The sequence below is a fragment of the Rhinopithecus roxellana genome, chromosome 5 (assembly GCF_007565055.1).
Source record: "Rhinopithecus roxellana isolate Shanxi Qingling chromosome 5, ASM756505v1, whole genome shotgun sequence".
Taxonomy (NCBI): Eukaryota; Metazoa; Chordata; class Mammalia; order Primates; family Cercopithecidae; genus Rhinopithecus; species Rhinopithecus roxellana.
The window spans coordinates 14,528,638-14,543,020 of record NC_044553.1 but is presented as its reverse complement, the minus strand read 5'-3'; the positions used below and the strand labels follow the sequence as shown (position 1 = coordinate 14,543,020).

Below are 14,383 nucleotides of genomic sequence, written 5' to 3'. Positions count from 1 at the left end.
GTGTACATTGTTTACACTACAGTAGCAGTGTAGTATACAGTTATATCCTACATAACTACAGTAGTATACAGTTATGTCAGTAGTGTACGGTTATGTACATTACAGTAGTGTACAGTTATGTACGAGGTCTTCACAGTATCACTCATCATGAGTTGACTCACCCAGAGCAACTTCCAGTCCTATAAGCTCCATTTATGGTAAGTGCTCTATACAGATGCACCATTTTTTATCTTTTATGCAATATTTTTACTGTATTGTTTCAATGTTTAGATATAGAAATACCATTGTGTTACAATTGCCTACAGTACCGCGTATAGTAACATGCTGTACAGGCTTGTAGCCTAGGAGTAATAAGCTGTACCATATAGCCTTGGTACATAGTAGGCTATGCCATCTAGGTCTGTGTAAGTATACTATTATGCTTGCATAACAACAACATTGCCTAAGGATACATTTCTCAGAATGTATTCCCCTAATTAATCAATACATTTATACATAGATAATAATTTCTTTTTTTTTTTTTTTTTTTTGAGACGGAGTCTCGCTCTGTCGCCCAGGCTGGAGTGCAGTGGCCGGATCTCAGCTCACTGCAAGCTCCGCCTCCCGGGTTTACGCCATTCTCCTGCCTCAGCCTCCCAAGTAGCTGGGACTACAGGCACCCGGCTAGTTTTTTGTATTTTTTAGTAGAGACGGGGTTTCGCCGTGTTAGCTAGGTTGGTCTCGATCTCCTGACCTCGCGATCCACCCGTCTCGGCCTCCCAAAGTGCTGGGATTACAGGCTTGAGCCACCGCGCCCGGCCACATAGATAATAATTTCTAAAGGGAGGTGGAATGGGTAACAGTGCATACCTGCTGGGCACCGTGGCTCATGTCTGTAATTCAAACACTTTGACAGGCCAAGGCAGGAGGATGGCTTGAGTCCAGGAGTTTGAAAACAGTCAGGGCAAGATAGGGAGACCCCATCTCTACCAATAATAATAATAATAATAATAATAATAATAATAATAATAAATTAGCCAGTCGTGGTGCCGCATGCCTGTGGTCCCAGCTACTTAGGAGGCTGAGGTGGGGAATCGCTTGAGGTCCCAGGAGGAGGTCGAGGCTGCAGTGAGCCATGATGGCGCCACTGCACTCCAGCCTGGGGGAGAGAAATCCTGTCTCAAAAACAAACAAACAAACAAACAGAAACCAGTACATACCTATGCATTGTGTTAGGCGTAGGGGTCAAAGGTGAACCAGCGCTTGCTCTGACTTCAAGGTGTTTATAATTAACTACAAAAGGGGACTAAGTTATTATGAAGAAGGGAGTTAATAAGCACAATAGCGGACGAATGTGAAGAGTGCGCTGCAAATGTAAAATGCTGGGCTTGGGGAGGTTGTTCCAGAATGTGCCTTTAGATTCCAACACCTCTTTCCACACCATTAGAAATAACAGAAAAAGAAAACAGTCCTTGAGAGGCTCAAGAATGGAGGACACAAATTCCCGGTGGCCACGCGAGCCGAAAGACCTTGGACAAGTTACACAGCCCTTAGCCTTAACCTCCTACCCTGGTAAATGAGGACTACAATGTCTATACTTCTATCGTGCAGATTAAGCAGGTAAAGTAATGGGCAAAGCATCTACTCTTGTGCAAGGGCTCAATCAACCTTACTTATGACTAGCACTAGTTTGCAACCTCTCCGAGAGACGGAGAAGGGAAATTCTGTGTAGAGTTACTTTAAGGGTCCTACTTAAGGGCCCTGCCAAGCCGTCCATAGTTTCCACAAGGAACACTCTGCAGTCTCAGATTTGCGCTCCTTGCCTGAACCAAAGACCAGCAAAATTGAGATTTTTCTTGTGTAAACGGTGCCCTGGTCTCTTCTCTGTAGGTAGGGAAGCGGAGCTGCCGCAGAAGCTCCGGCTGTAAAGAGGGGAAGCGGAGCACGGGATCTCCGAGGAGTCCCAGGTGCCCGGACTCCAGCAGAAGCCGCCCCCGCGGGGGAGCGGAGGCGGGGAAGTGGGCGCCGAGGGGCGTTGGGCGACGGCGTCGGCTGTCAGTGCCAGCAGAGCCGGGGCGGGCACACCTACTCACCGCCCAATCCCCGGCCGTAGCCGCGGCCTTATGAATAAGCAACAAAGCGAAGCGCCCTCCCCCTAGCGTCCCAGACAGCTAGGGAGTCGCCGCCGCCGCCGCAGGGCCCGCCGCGGGGATGCCGAGCGCCCGCGCCGCCGCTGCCTCTGTCCTCCGCGCGCTGCTCCGCTGAAGGCGCACAGGTGAGGACGAGCCCGGCTCCGGCCACTTGGGCGGCCGCGGCTGTAGACGTGGCGCCGGGGCAGGGACGGAACCGAGCCTCAGTGGCGTGGGGTCGTCCCGGGAGCGTGCAGTCCCGGGAACGTTGCAGCTCTGGGTGCGCCAGGCGTGCGCCCGGAGCCTCCTCCAGAGCGCGGTGCCCAGGTGCGGGGTGCGCGGGGGCAGCTCCGGGCGCTCTGGGCGCGGCGCGCAGGCCTCGGAGGACTCACGGCACTCCTTGCTCCAGCCCAGCCTCCTAGCTCCGCACCAGCGAGCCGGCCTTTGTGCTGGCGGAGCTTGCAGGGCTGGCTGCTTTTGTGTGGGCTTTTCTTTCTCCCTCCGCTCGCAATCCCGCAGCAGTGAGAGAGAAGTTCCCGAAAACAACGGTTTACTCCTTTCAAACCGTCGATCGCAGTGTCCCCAGTGCCACTCAGAGCCCAACAATCGAGGAGCGAATCGGGCTGCGGTCGCCACCGAAATATATCCGGCCACTTTGCAGAAAACAAACAGTTGAGTGTTTAGCGCAGTGATGTCGAGCCTCCTTGCTCAGCCGCTGACCCGTCCCCCAGGACGCGGCTGGAGGACGCTCCTTGGAAAGGTCACTTAATTAAAAGAGGGCCTGCGGGTTAGACCTGGGGAAGGCGAGGCTCTGCTTGAGACTCTGTAATAGTTGGGAGGTGCTGCCGGAGGTGCCCAAATGTCTCATGTGCCTCGTGGTCACTGACAGAATCTGACCTGTGTAGATTCCAAACATGTAGAACCTTGGCTGGCGAGGAAGCAAGCAGGAGCGAACAAAACAGGTCCGGACCCTTAAGAGTTTGGGTTCTCAAAGATGAGAAATCCTTGACATTCCCAGATGATCCCTAGGATCCGCCTCGCACTTGGCATCCAATTTCAGTGCAGAACTGATGTGGAAGAGAGGAGAGATGGCTGCTTTAAAGTGTCTGCCTTCTTTCTTTGCAAGTTTTAGTTTGAAACTTGAGGGGGAGTGTTGAGTAGTTCGCAAAACCATCCATAGAGTTCTGAAGGATCTCTTCTCCAAAGGACAAAAATTCTTGAGTGGTCAGAATTCACATGCCTGCTCTTTCTTTTGGTTTATTTCCTTGGTGACAAGTGATGCTGTTGGGCTCCAAGGAGTCTCCTTTAAGCCAAGCATCTACAGTCATTGACTTTGGCACACATGCCAGTGGAACCCCACAGTAGCATCTATTGAAACACACAACCGGGTAAGGTTTCACAGTATCAGAACATTGCTTCTTTTACACACACAGATTTAAAGGTACTCTGACTTGCTCTTATGAATAAAGTGGTATTTTTTGTATTTGTCATAATAATGAACCAAGCACTTGTGCAGCAGACAGATTTGACATTGGTTGAGTTTATTCATAAAAATTCCCAAGGCTCACCAAGTGTAAGGTAGCTACAGCAACGGAGCCAATTAGAGAGATGTGAATTTGTCTTTGTTTTCATGGGAGGTTTCTTACTATATATTCCAGAGTTTCCAGATCCTTACAATATTATAATTTGGTATTACAGAAATGGTTTGATGCTAAATATAAGTATAGAATCAAAATGAGGAAAATAGGTTTATCTGTTGTGGAAAACGTCCGCTCTCCAACTAAAGGTGTCCTTTGCCCTTTATTCTGTAGATGTTTGTCTGAAAAGTTGTGTATGGAATTGTATTTTTGTTAATTGAGCTTATAAAAATTCTCAGGTAGGGAAGCTGTCTATTCAGTGGGAACCTGGTTTTAATTTTTGTAAAATGAAAACTCATTCCCTAATCAAGATGTGAGGTCAATCTTATTTTTCCATATTGTGTTTACTTGGTGATTATAAGGAAAGTATCTGAAGCTAGTTTCAGCTTCCCTTTAAATGTCAACTACTTAGAGATCTAGTTAAGCAAATGGCTACATTTGTGTACCACAAAAAACAAAAATGAAGTGTCCAATTGGGTCACTGGAATAAACTGTCTGATGGATGGAGAAGAGCTTGTTGATCAAGATTGATCAGGATAGGATTCTGCAGACAGCAGAAGCCTCTCAGGTCACATTGTCTACATGAAAACTGAAAGGGGAAGCTCCATGGGAATAACTTGGTGAAAAAAATGCTACTCCATTTGTGGCTGATGTTATGGATGCTTCAAATTGCTCACATTTCTGTAGTTTGATGGGAATGCATGTCAGTAGCATGCTGGTATCTTATATTGCGTGATACTGTACTTTTTTTTTTCAAACGGCTTTTATGTCTATTATCACTTTTGTGTGTGTTCTCCACCCTTAGAAAAAATGTAACAAGCATTGTTATTTCTACTTTGCAACAAGAAAACTGAGTTTCAGTAATTTGCCTAAGGTAGAACTGGAACTCAAATAAACCTATTTTTAAATCTTCAAGTCCATCTCCTTTTACCAGGGATGAGGTGATATGCTAGGGGTGATAAGCACGGATATCTTCATTTGTCTACATCACTAATTTGTAGAGACTAAAGCTTGTGCATTCAGTATGTAGGACTTAGGTATGGTCTTCAGGGATGGTAAATTGCTTTGCTGGTATTTAGTTTCCAGAGTAGCTATTTTGACCCCAGCCTACTTACCCTCTTTACTGCCAGCTCTGGGCTGCTTTCCTCCTGGGGGACCATGCTTTTCTTTGTGGTTACTTACTCCTTCTCCTTCCATTGTGATGGAACATGCTGCTGAAAGGATCGTCTGTTATTCGGCTATTTAATTTATGGTGAAGGATAGCTGCAGCCCAGATCCTAAAGCAATATAACAGACCAGTGATGATTGTCAGTAGCACAGTGAATCAGAAATGTGGTACCTTAATGCCATGTGCCACAGCTGGGCTAATAGGGTGAAAGTCTTTATAAGCTCAGCTTTAAATAAATACAATAGTATTGGCAATAAGATAGTATTGGCAGTAAGAACCTTAAGGATTTAAAAAAAGGAAAAGTAAGACAATGATAAATTAGTCATTGAGGAATGGTCATGAAAAGAACAAAATGGGAAGATTGTTAAGACACAAAGACACAAGATGGAAAGATTATGAAGACACAAGGATTATTAAGACACTTTCCCCCTCATCAGAGAGTCACTAATTGTATTTCAAAAGGTGAGATGGCATTTCAATCATGTTGACCTGAAGCTGTAAGACTTGTTACCTGCAACTGTTGGTCTGTTGTGTGTGTGTATGAAATAAACTCTGAAACGTTAAAGTATAGCAGAAATGAGAACATATAAGTTATTGTTAGAGTGGCACATTAAATAAGTAGACAAAATTGGCTAGGTATTGAATAAAACATACAATTAGACACAGACCATGAAATGTCATTAAAAAAATCTTCCAGTACAAAATAAAGACTCTAAACATTCTTTTTCACATTCTTCAATGGTTATTTGTATTCACATCATGCCAACAAATATTTATGGAATCTCTCCTCTTTGTGCCTACCCTTATTGCTAATTATGTGGCCAAAAAAAGGAATGGTAAAGACTAGTGTTTGTGTGCAAAGAACACAATCTCATTTGAGGTGCTGAGACTTACATGACAATTCATGCTACAGGAGCTAGGAGAAGGGTGGGGAAAGAATGGGCCAGAATGGGACGTGACCTGGGAGGCCAGGGTTTGGATACCTGGGCAGGGAACCACGGGTCATACAGTGTCATCCTCAAAACTTGGGAGCCTGAATGCTGAGCACGGTGGCTCATGCCTGTAATCCCAACACTTTGGGAGGCCAAAGTGGGTGGATCACGAAGCCAAGAGTTCGAGAGCAGCCTGGCCAACAAGGTGAAACCCCATTTCTACTAAGAATACAAAAATTAGTGGGACATGGTGGTGGGTGCCTATAATCCTAGCTACTCGGTAGGCTGAGGCAGGAGAATTGCTTGAACCTGGGAGGTGGAGGTTGTTTTGAGCCGAGATCATGCCACTGCTCTCCAGCCTGGGCAACAGAGCAAGATTCCATCTCGAAAACAAAACAAAACAAAACAAAACAAAAACCAACTTAAGAGCCTGAGATGAGTATGGCACTTAAAAGACTGATGATGGTGTTTATACTGGGCACCATGGTGCGGGGTTGCATTATTAGATATGGACCTTGGCAATTGTATATTTGGGGACATTATATGTTGTGTTTTAGGAAAGCAGAGAGTTGTGTGGCAAAGGTAGGGACCTTGAATTCTTACAGAATCCAAAAGATCAAAAACAGACACTATTCCTTAGGCAAGTTACTTATTCTCTACTGGCCTGTTGTTTTCCTCATCTAAAAAGTGGGAATAACGACAGTATCTACCTTATTAGGTTGTTGTAAGGATTAAATAAGATAATTTCCATTGGGCACTTAGAATGCTTGGCACATAGCAGCTCCCAAGTGGTAGCTGTCTTTGATTGATTATTGCAATTTTTAGTCTTCAGAATAAACTGGCTGGGTGTGGTGGCTCACACCTATAATCCCAGCAATTTGGGAGACTGAGGCGGGCGAATCATGAGGTCAAGGGATTGAGACCATCCCGGCCAACATGGTGAAACCCCATCTCTACTAAAAACACAAAAATTAGCTGGGAGTGGTAGTGCGCACTTGTGGTCCCAGCTACTTGGGAGGCTGAGGCAGGAGAATCGCTTGAACCTGGGAAACGGAGGTTGCTGTGAGCTGAGATCTCGCCACTGCACTCCAGCCTGGTGACAGAGTGAGACTTTGTCTCAAAAAAAAAAAAATCTGGATTATATAAAATAGTGGATTATATAAAATAGATTGGAGAGGAGAGAGCCTAGACAAGGTCATCGATTAAGAGGCATTTAAAATACTAACAATCCAGTGAGGTGATCAGAAGTTACAATTCCAAAAGAAGTTATGAGAGGAGGATCCACAGCAGTTGTGAATCTAGAATGTAAAGGAGAGAAGAGTTCAAGGTGGCCACCAAAGTTCAGATGAAGATGGTTGTGTTTGAAGTGTCATCAAAGTAACTTACAGTTGACAATGAAAAGCCAAGATGAGGTAGCTTTCTTCACCTACCCCACAGTAGCTCTCTGTAGTTTTTGTGTATATCATAAGAAAAGGAAAATATAAAGCCAACTGTCACCAGTTTATTGGCAAACTCTACAGCCCTCCCTTGTCTTGAGTACTCTTGGGGCGATGCTCATTGTGCCTTAATATTATATGTGAAACTCAGTTTACACTGGAAATAGTAGCTTCATCACTGGTGAGAATGATTTAACATATTGGTTTCCCTTTTGTGTTTTCATTTTGGTAATGTACTGAAATAGCAGTATTCATTTTAGTTGGAAAAAATATTGACCCAGTGCTTACAAAATCTGATGAACCAGATGGCCAAGGCTGGTATTTTTTTATGTTGCCTTTCATTTGTCTTTGAAACTTGAATATGCCTAGACTTGACAAAGAAACAGATTCTGGACTGTAGCTATGTAAGATTGTCAAAGATAAAGCCTGACAGAACAGCTTATCTTGCTCACTGGTGGCAGAAATGCAGTAAATTGTTCAGAAGACTGCCAAGCTATTAGGATAGATACCTTGATAGCAAATGATGGACAAAGTGCTACTGACCTGCTCTGAAGGAGATGCTTTTTAAGCTATTCAAAGCTGATACCCAACATCGGTTGGTAATTTGGTTAGAGCTTATTTATCTGAATTAATTTGCATTGAGAGAGACAGTGAAAAGAAAGCAGCATCCAAATACACAGTGGGAGGGAAAAGTAAGAGGAATGTTCTTTTTGTTTGTTTGTTAAATATTCTTATGATTGAGCTAATTGAAGATAATTAAGACACAGAATTCTAATATGCAATGGAATGTCTCCTCCTTCCACTTCTTCCAGCAAAGTGGGCTGTAGACATTCATCTGTTTGTTCAGCCAATATTTACTGAGCATTTCTTCTGTGCCAGGCACATTGCCAGGAAGAGGATACAGTATTGAGGAAAAAGGAAAAGGCTCATAGCCTTAAAATATGGTTACAGATGGTTATTTAGGTTTAGAAATATTGTCGAATTAACAACAGTCTTCTCTTATTTATTCTTGAGCGTCATGTAACTCCCATTGTGGGACATCAGACTAATGGGAGTGACTACATGAACCTATACTGGGCTTTGAAAGATGGAGAAAATCTGGGAATTTGAAGGTCATCTATCAGTTTATCTGAGTTGCAGGCGTGTTCCCTGTTATTCTTCTTACAGGTTGTCTTTTTTCCTTTTAATGTACAAGCGTTGCTTTCAATAGTGGGGAGAGGGAACATATGGCCTCAATACACAGACATAGAGAAAGCTTGCATAAATGCCTATGAAAAAGGGGGAAAAAAGCAAAGGCTTGTGGTTCACCCCCACTCTTTCTGTTGTAATTGAATTTAGAAAGCAGGTGGCTGACAATCACAGAAGGAAAGTCTTTTGGAGCAATAGCAGAATTCCCTTCACACAAAACTTCTAAAACCCAAGATACAGATGAAAATAAAACTTTGAAGGAAAATTATGTTTTGGAAAGGCAGTGGGGCTGTATTGTCTTTATTATTTATCCCTTCTTCCCTTGGTCTGATTTGTTTGTAAAATTTTTCTCTCAGTCCACACGACTCCATAACATACACATAACACATAAAGCATCTGCTCCACCATTTGAGTGCCTTTCCTACTTGATGGCAACATTATAGGAATATAGAAATATTTGTATTTTTATTTTATGTCATATAGGTGAGGTATAAGAATAAAATCATGGATGAAGAAGGGATTTCAATGATTATTTTAATTCCTCATTTTGTCAAAGGAGAAACTGGGGCCACTTGCTCAGTATCATATAGCAAGTTTTAACATCAATAAAGCTACGATTCAGGAATCATTTTTCTGATGCCAGCCCAAGTCCCTCTAAACTCTATTACCATTCATGATGGCCTGGGGTTTTCAGATTTTTATTCAGAAGTATGGGGTCATGTGGGCCAAGGTTTTAGGCCACATGTTTAGTAAGATTTCACTGAATAGAACAAGTATTTGTTTAGGAAGGAGCAGCTACCTGAATGGATCAGGAATGAACCACAGAGTTCTATAGCTTTTATGACTCTTCAAGCACATAGATAGAATTTAGTAGGTGAATTTGTCTGAACAGAAACCCAAAGGTGTAATTTCATTGACTGTCAATACTCTTGTTTCACAGCTATCATATATATATATATGATAATATATATATTTTGAGATGGAGTTTCCCTCTGTCACCCAGGCTGGAGTGCAGTGGCACGATCTTGGCTCACTGCAAGCCCCGCCTCCCAGGTTCATGCCATTCTCCTGCCTCAGCCTCCTGAATAGCTGGGACTACAGGCGCCCGCCACCACTCCCGGCTAATTTTTTTGTATTTTTAGTGGAGATGGGGTTTCACCGTGTGAGCCAGGATGTTCTCAATCTCCTGGCCTCGTGATCCGCCCGCCTCGGCCTCTCAAAGTGCTGGGATTACAGGCGTGAGCCACCGCGCCCGGCCTCCCAAAGTGCTGGGATTACAGGCGTGAGCCACCGCGCCCGGCCTCCCAAAGTGCTGGGATTACAGGCGTGAGCCACCGCGCCCGGCCTCCCAAAGTGCTGGGATTACAGGCGTGAGCCACCGCGCCCGGCCTCCCAAAGTGCTGGGATTACAGGCGTGAGCCACCGCGCCCGGCCTCCCAAAGTGCTGGGATTACAGGCGTGAGCCACCGCGCCCGGCCTCCCAAAGTGCTGGGATTACAGGCGTGAGCCACCGCGCCCGGCCTCCCAAAGTGCTGGGATTACAGGCGTGAGCCTCCGCGCCCGGCCTCCCAAAGTGCTGGGATTACAGGCGTGAGCCTCCGCGCCCGGCCTCGTATGTTGTTGTTGTTGTTGTTGTTGTCTGTTTGTTTTTGAGACAGGGGCTTTTCTTTGTCACCCAGAATGGGGTGCAGTGGTGTGATCATGGCTCACTGCAGTCTTGACTTTTCGGGCTCAAGTGATTCTCCCACTTCAGCCTCCTGAGTAGTTGGATCTACTGGCATGTGCCTGGCTAATTTTGTAGAGATGAGATTTTGCCATGTTGCTCAGGTTGGTCTCAAACTCCTGGACTCAGGTAATCCTCCTGCCTTGGCCTCCCAAAGCACTGGGACTACAGGTATGAACCACGGCACCTGGCTCCTTCACTACATTTTTGTTTTAAGGAAGGCAAATAGAGGCATCAAGCCAAATTCAGTGATCTGTTACCTGGCTATGAATTAGAGTACATCCTAGCTCATCTAAAGTACAGTGATAACTAATGTCCAGAATGTTGACATGCTGTAGCACATGCTGTTTCCTCTTTATCAAATATCTTTGCCATTTTCTCTTTTTTAAAAAGAATAATGCAGCCAGGTGTGGTGGCTTACGCCTGTAATCCCAGAACTTTGGGAGACTGAGGTGGGTGGATCGCTTGAGGTCAGGAGTTTGAGACCAGCCTGGCCAAATGGTGAAACCCTATCTCTACTAAAAATACAAAAATTAGCTGGGTGTGATGGCGGGCACCTGTAATCCCAGCTACTTAGGAAGTTGAGGCAGGAGAATCGCTTGAACCCAGAAGGTGGAGGGAGCAGTGAGCTGAGATCGCACCACTGCACTCCAACCTGGGTGACAGAGCAAGACTCTTGTCTCAAAAAAAGAGAAGATGGGCATGGTGGCTCATGCCTATAATCCTAGCACATTGGGAGGTTGAGGCAGGTGGATCACTTGGGGTCAGAAGTTCGAGACCAGCCTGGCCAACATGGTGAAACCCCATCTCTATTAAAAATACAAAAATTAGCTGGGTGTGGTAGTGGGCACCTGTAATCCCAGCTACTTGGGAGGCTGCGGCAGGAGAATCACTTGAACCTGGGTGACGGAGGTTGCAGTGAGCCGAGATGGCATCAGTGCACTCCAGCCTGGGCAACAGAGTGAGACCCTATCTCAAAAACAAACATACAAACAAACAAAAACAATGCTAACTAACAGTATGTAATTTAATATTCAGATATGTTTGTTTCAAACCCCCTTTGCATATGGGGAAACTTAGCATCCCTCTCATTATCCTTGCAGATTCTTTGGGGACTTACGTTTCTTTTAGTCATCTCTGGCTTCCGTTTTCTTCTGCTACATTTGTAATCCCTGATATGCTGTTTCTTTTCTGCACATGATACTATTATACTCATGATGCCATTCCATTCCTGTATTTCCCTGAAGCATCATGGACTCAAGATTTCTGTGTAACAAATTACCCCATAGCTTAGTGGCTTGAAATAACAATAATTATTTGTTATTTTGTACCAGTTCTATGCATCACAAATTTGGAAGTAACTTAGCTGCGTGGTTCTGGCACAAAGTCTTTCAAGAAGGTGTAGTCAAGATGTCAGCCAGGGGTGCAGTCATCCGAAGGGCTGAGTGGGGCTGCTGGACCAATTTCCAAGATGGTACACTCATATGGTGGTGGTAGTTGGCAGGAAGCCTTGGCTCTAAATCCATGGATTCCTTTTTTTCTCACATAGAAAAAGTCAGTCTTCTTGTGCTGTGTGGTGGTGCATGCCTGTGGTCCTACTTACTTAGGAGCTTGATGCAGGAGGATTGCTAGAGCCCAGGAGTTCAAGTCCAGCCTGGGGAAAGAAAAAAAGAGAAGGAAGGGAAGGGGAGGGGAGCTCACACCTGTAATTTCAGCACTTTGGGAGGCTGAGGCAGTTGGATCACTTGAGGTCAGGAGTTCAAGACCAGTCTGGCCAACATGGTGAAACCCCATCTCTAATAAAAATACAAAAATTAGCTGGGCATGGTGGTGCACGCCTGTAGTCCCAGCTACTCGGGAGGCTGAGGCACAGGAACTCGGGAGCTGGAGGTTGCAGTGAGCTGACTCGCACTGCATTCCAGCCTGGGCAACAGAGTGAAACTCCGTCTCAAGAAAAAAAAAAAAAAAAGAAAAGAAACAAAAAAAAGAGGAAGGAAAGAAAATTCAGCCTTCTTTTTGTCTTCAGCCGTGTAGATCATGTCCTGAGGACTTTACCTTTCTTCCTTCTTGAAAGGACCTACAAGACTAAATGAGATAACACATGGAAGCTTTGAAACTCCTTAAGGGAAGAAGGCCCTATGATAATAAATTTATAAATTTCACATGTGCACATCATTTGCTTAACTTAGATCATTGAATGATTAGACATGAAAGAAAGAAAAAAATGTAAACTTTATAAAGTTGAGGTTTTTATTTTAGAATTTTAGTTTCAAGGTTTAATTTTCTAGAAAACTTGCAGCATCTCTGAGAAATTTCTGATGATGGGAAGAGAAAAGGTCCTACTCAGCAACATAGATAAAAAAGAGAACTGAAACCCTTAAATTTGGGGGAAAATTAACAATTTTAATATAGTTTTAGTTGTAATGAGAATGTGAGTAGTTTATTTTAAATACTACAATACATTTTTTATCTTATAATAATGGATATTCAGTAAAGATTGCTAATTTTAAAATATATTTTGTTTTTTTCTGAAACTATTAACCTTGCTTAAACTCTTAAACCTTTCTAATCCTTCAATTTTTAAACATGTTTTGCCTGTAATTTGTATAGTTGTTGCAGAGAATAACAAATGACTTAAGCATTTAAAATACATATTTTCTTTCTTTCTTTTTTTCTTTTTTCTGCTCTAGTCAATGAAAGGGACACTTTATTGAGGCTCCAAGGCCATGGGTCCTGGGCAGAAGGCTGCTGCCCTTCGAGGAAGGAAGAACCTTATTTGACCTTCTTCTTGGGGTGCAGGTTGTTGCTGTGGCATTTCTTCTTGCGGCAGTTGATAGCACGGGGGTGCAGGCAAGCATAGCACTTGCAGCAGATCATCTTGTCGCAGTTGTATTTCTGGGTGAGCTGGCGGAGGAAAGGCTCAATAATGCCACCTCGCAGGCACAGCACCAGGTTTAGGGTGGACTCTTTCTGGATGTTGTAGCCTGAGAGAGTGCGGCCATCCTCCAGCTGTTTCCCAGAAAGTATCAGACGCTGCTGGTTAGGTGGGATACCCTTCCTTGTCTTGAATTTTGGCTTTGACATTCTAAATAGTGTCACTGGGCTCGATCTCAAGGGTGATGGTCTTGTCCATGAGGGTCTTCACAAAGATCTGCATCTCTGCGTCTGCTGCTCGGCTGCCTCGCTGAAGAAAAAGAGCTAAAAGACACATTTTCATTGAAAACTATTTACTTACTTTTAAAAACTCTTAAAAGTAACTGGTATTCAGCATTTAATGATGATATTTAGTGTTTTCAAACACACTTTTCTTAGTCCATTTGGGCTGCTATAACAAAGTATAATAAACAGGATGTTTGTAAACAACAGAAGTTTATTGTTCACAGTTCTGGAGACTGGGAAGTCCAAGGTCAAGGTGTCAGTAGATTTGGTGTCTGGGTAGGGTCCACTTTCTGGTTCACAGAAGGCACCTTTTCGCTGTGTCCTACATGGTGGAAGGGGCCAGGGAGCTCTTGGGGTGTCTCTTTATTTTATTTTATTTTATTGTTTCAAGACGGAGTTTCCCTCTTGTCGCCCAGGCTGGACTGTGATGGCGCGATCTCGGCCGATTGCAACCTCTGCCTCCCGGGTTCAAGTGATTCGCCTTCCTCAGCCTCCCAAGTAGCTGGGATTACAGATGCCTGCTACCACGCCCAGCTAATTTTTTTGTATTTTTAGTTGAGACGGGGTTTCACCATGTTGGCCAGGCTGGTGTTGAACTCCTGACCTCAGGTGATCTGACTGCCTCTGTCTCCCAAAGTGCTGGGATTACAGGCATGAGCCACCTTGCCTGGCCCTCTTTTATTTTATTTTATTTATTTATTTATTTATTTATTTATTTATTTATTTATTTATTTATTTTTGAGATGGAGTCTCCTGTCCAGGCTGGAGTGCAGTGGCATGATCTTAGCTCACTGCAACCTCCACCTCCCAGGTTTAAGCAATTCTCCTGCCTCAGCCTCCCGAGCAGTTGGGATTACAGGTTTGCGCCACCATGCCTGGCTAATTTTTGTATTTTTATTAGAGATGGGGTTTCACCATGTTGGCCAGGCTGGTCTCAAACTCCTGACCTCAAGTGATCTGCTGGTCTCGGCCTCCTAAAATGCGGGGATTATAGGCGTGAGCCACCGCGCCTGGCCTGGGGTCTCTCTCTCT

At 44.4% G+C, this 14,383-nt stretch overlaps 1 protein-coding gene and 1 pseudogene across 2 annotated transcripts in view; one reads left to right on the top strand and one right to left on the bottom strand.

The window, feature by feature from the left end:
• The first annotated feature begins 2,128 nt into the window (after positions 1-2,128).
• Positions 2,129-14,383, top strand: part of ARMH4 (armadillo like helical domain containing 4) — a 165,113-nt gene continuing 152,858 nt past the window's right edge. For both annotated transcript variants that reach the window (XM_030930951.1, XM_030930952.1), the window contains exon 1: positions 2,129-2,254. The gene's annotated coding sequence lies outside the window, so the exon portion shown is untranslated. The remainder of the gene's footprint in view (positions 2,255-14,383) is intronic.
• Positions 12,965-13,382, bottom strand: LOC104657817 (annotated as a pseudogene).